Source organism: Camellia sinensis, chromosome 9 (assembly GCF_055761805.1).
Source record: "Camellia sinensis isolate YWXY chromosome 9, ASM5576180v1, whole genome shotgun sequence".
Lineage (NCBI taxonomy): Eukaryota > Viridiplantae > Streptophyta > Magnoliopsida > Ericales > Theaceae > Camellia > Camellia sinensis.
In genome coordinates, this window is record NC_138969.1 from 43039673 (window position 1) to 43044093 (window position 4421).

Here is a 4421-nt window from a genome sequence, read left to right on the forward strand (position 1 = left end):
AAAGCCTTATCTCTTGCTTTTCCATTCAGAAGATCGGTCCATATTAGCTTTGGTCGTCAGTGTTCGATCTAGCACCTTAACATATTTTGTGACTTCCAACACGTTCACTTGGTGCTCTTGCACCAGTGGTGGTAAAGGTTCTTGCCGTAGTGACAACTGATACTGTTGTCTTAAGATCTTTGCCATTTCTTGTACTGTTCTTTCCAGTCTATCAAGTCGGGCTGTGGAAGAGTCTGCCAACTCGTATGCCCTTACCTTATCCATGATTTACACAAATTCTTATTAAGCCATGCCAAATAAGGGATGCCCAATACAGAAATAAACACAGATACACATAGGTGCATTCGCACATAGGCACGTCGTTATATTCTCATTTTGCATATCATCAAGGCACAATTAATCATATGCAAAACAGACGATCGCATACTTATCAGATATTGCGTATAGAACACTTACTAGATAATTGCACATTTAGATCATATTCATATTCCACATAGGCACCCATTTGCAGCATCGAATGCACATAAGTAACTTCTCATAATTCGTATGTTCATGTACGTGCATTATAACAAACAAGACCTGTTGTAAACATTAGTGCAATAATTCATATCTCATATAATCACAGGTTCTCACCATCTGATTAAGCGTGCATTATACTTTATACAAAAGATTCACAGGTATGCATATACTAAAGAGCATACATATTCAAATAATTTGTAATGGAAGCGAATCACAAAGTTATAACACATGATCGTTCACATTAAACATTTAAGCGTATTCTTGATGCTTTCAGATTCATACTTATCACAAGAATGCATCCTAGATCTCCTCTAGACGCTTATTGCTCTTTTGGACAAGTGTGTGAGTTATTAACTCGTGCTCTGATACCACTCTGTCATGACCCGAACCCGCCCCCGCGGGTTGAGGACATAACCGGCCAGTAATCATGAGATTACCTACGGCCTCCAACCAAACCAAACGTATTTTAACAGAGTTAATGGGGGCCAAACGGAAGCAGTTTAAAATTTTGTCCATAGAGCTGTGCTTACATGGCACATCATAACAAACCATACGTATGCATATTAATAACTCACAGCAAAATATGTATTACACAAGGTTTTGTACATACAGGATCATATAAGTCTAAGTCAACCCAAGAAAACTGTATACAACATATTCAAAAACTTCGCCTACATGACCAAAATAAAACAGAATGACAAAAAGGCGAAGTCGGGTCTCGTGTGTGAGACACAAGGGCTGACTCTTCAAAACCTTTGTTGTTCCTCACAGACTTCACTGGGGTCGGGCTTGGACTTCTCTTGGCTCACCTACAAACACATGAATGAGCATAAGCGAAACCCCAGTGAATAATATCAAATAAAGGAGTTATACAAACAGTATGTAGAACAACATGCTTCAAACGGCCTTGGCCCCAATTCACATTTTGTTTTTTCATTTATTCGTATCAAACTGGCCTTTGGCCCATTCATTTATTCAGGTCGAAATGGCCTCTGGCCCATCCATTCATTCTTGTCAAACGGCCTCTGGCCCATTCATTCATTCGTGTCAAAACGGCCTTTGGTCCATTTATTCTTGTCAAAACGGCCTCTGGCCCATCCATTCATTCTTGTTAAAATGGCCTCTGGCCCATTCATTCATTCGTGTCAAAACGGCCTTTGGCCCATTCATTCATGTCAAAACAGCCTCTGGCCCATCCATTCATTCGTGTCAAAATGGCCTTTGGCCCATCCATTCATGTCAAAACGGCCTCTGGCCCATTCATTTGGCATAGCAACATTGTCCACCAATCGGATCAACGAGCTTATAAAACTTACAGAGAAGTAAGTAATTTGGACAGCAACATATTTCAGATATCTTTGTTAAGATATTACTCACAGTGATCGGTTAGTTGGTTTGCCTTTGAGCTCGACCCTACACATTCCATGAACACAGAAGGGTCACAAACAATTCAATCCGTTCTTAAATCCACATATTCCTCTTTAGGCTTTATTCTTATCTCTTTAACTCATTTATAATGCTCAATGTATGCCTAAGAGTGCTTGCAAGTGAAAGAGAACGGAAAACGGAACACAGAATGTATTTTCAAAATTTCAAAAAATAGGGTCCCTACTTGAGCGTGGACTTCTCCGCTCGAGCGGACCCATGAGGTCTGCAAAAGTACTAGATGCATCAAAATTACACTCGAGCGTGAAGTCTGGCGCTCAAGCTGAAGGCCTATCTACATTGCTCCCCGCTCGAGCATGAACTTCCCCGCTCAAGCGGACATCCAAGTCTGCAAAAATACTGGGAGCACGAATTTTACGCTCGAGCGGCGGTTTCCCCGCTCTAGCGGACATCAAAATTCTAGAAAATCCAGAACATGTTCTTGAGCTTCAATTTGATGTTCAAAGGTTCCAAATGCATGATTTTGGCTCAAACTTCACATGTACATATCCTAACATGGTATAAACACCAAATTACAACACGATGAAGCTCAATTTCACAATTTAATCACATGCATATCTCAAATTAACTCAAACTCATTACCAACACACTAGATTCAAACATGCAAGACTCAAACTCCCACGACTTGCACTTGCATGTGAAATATACACAATATCCTCAACTTAATTGGTGAAGAGATGATCAAATACATGGACTTAAACCAAAAACCCAACATGGATCATACACATTGTGCTCAAATATGGAAATTCATAGTAATTTCCTACATGCATACATCTATTGACTTTAAATTCAATAAATACAACTCAATTTCCTTATAATCAAACTAATTCATGTTCTTGACCATTAATCAAACTTGAATTCACAATATTACCCATTAAACTCATGAATTGAAAATCAATTGCTTACCTAGAAGCCCAATCTTCCCAATCTATGGTTAATTCTTGAGTTTAACTTCAAGACTTCCAAGTTTCAAGACCAAAACATAGATTTTCTCCCCTCTCTCTCCCTAATTTCGGGTCTCTCCCCCTCTAGAGAGCTAAATCAGCCAAAAGATGAAACAAAGAGAGGAATTGAGTGTGTATTGCCCTTTTTAAACAAGTCCCACTAAGTCAATTTAATAATAATAAATAATTGGGCACTAATTCATCAATTAAATCAATTTAATCTGATCTGAATCAATTTTCAATTAAATTTCACCGTAGGCTCTAAAAATTACGCTAATCACAATGGCGTAGTCAATTTCGGGTTTCGTGGTTGATAAGGCCTTCAATTTAATTTCCAAAGCAAATAATCAAACAAATATTCCTACGGTGAACAGATAAAAATTCAAAATCACATATTTTCACGTAAATGGAACACATAAACATATCAAACACATAATCATATTCATAATAAGGACCAATTAGCATAGTACGGAACAGGGTTATCACAGCAGCAGTGGATTCTGACTTGGTTAGGTCTATGTGGCCTGGGGATCTTTTTGCTTTCATAGGAATAGAGGCGATTGGTCTAGCTGGAGGACTGTTACGTATTTAGAACCTAGAGGTGTTTCAATTGAAGGCTTGTTATAGTTTTCAAAATTTCATCCTACTATCAGGTACATTATTCTCCAATTTTAATTGTGTTATAATTAATGTTTATGGTCCTAATGAGGTGGTTAAAAGAAAAGAGACGTTGGACTCTTTAGTAAGGTTGAAATCCACCTTTCTGGGGCCATGGTGTCTGGGGGGGTGATTTCAATGAAATCAGGAGTATTTCAGAAAGAATAGGGTGCTCAAGAAGGGATAGAGGAATGAGGGACTTCAATAATATGATTGATCAACTAGAGTTGATAGATATGCCTATGTTAGGAAGGAAGTTGACGTGGTGTAATTCTCAAGCAAGGGAGAAATAGAGCAGAATTGATAGATTTTTGCTTAATTATGAGTAGGTACAGAATTTTTCTTTCAACTTATGGGTGTTAGGTTTTTATTCTTGACAATCCTGTTTGACAAAACTCTTTTTAGTTGTAATTTTATTCGATCTTTTATTTTAGTAAGGCTTTGACTTTTAGATACGAATCCAACCTGAATTGCGCCTTGCAGAGATGTTTCAGAGGTTAATTGAAGTTAATTCTTTCATGTTTGCCACTTCGCTAACTATGTTGGGGATTGAGCTGCTCGATCAGCTCGCGAAGGTCCAGGCGGCAGTGCCCCTTGGTGGGTCTGAGGCAGCGCTTAGGCGAGGTCAAGGGGCAGTGCCCCCGAAGCAAAATGTAAAAATTCATTTGAAGTTGCTTGTCCGCTCGAGCAGCCATTTGTACGCTCGAGTGGAGAACGTTTGGTTCCAGAAGTTTGACCTGTCTGCAAAAGTACTGGAAGTTGGGATTTTACGCTCGAGCGAACTTTCCTACACTCGAGCGAGGTCCGCTCGAGTGGCCATTCTTGCACTCAAGCGAAGATCACGGATCATTTTTT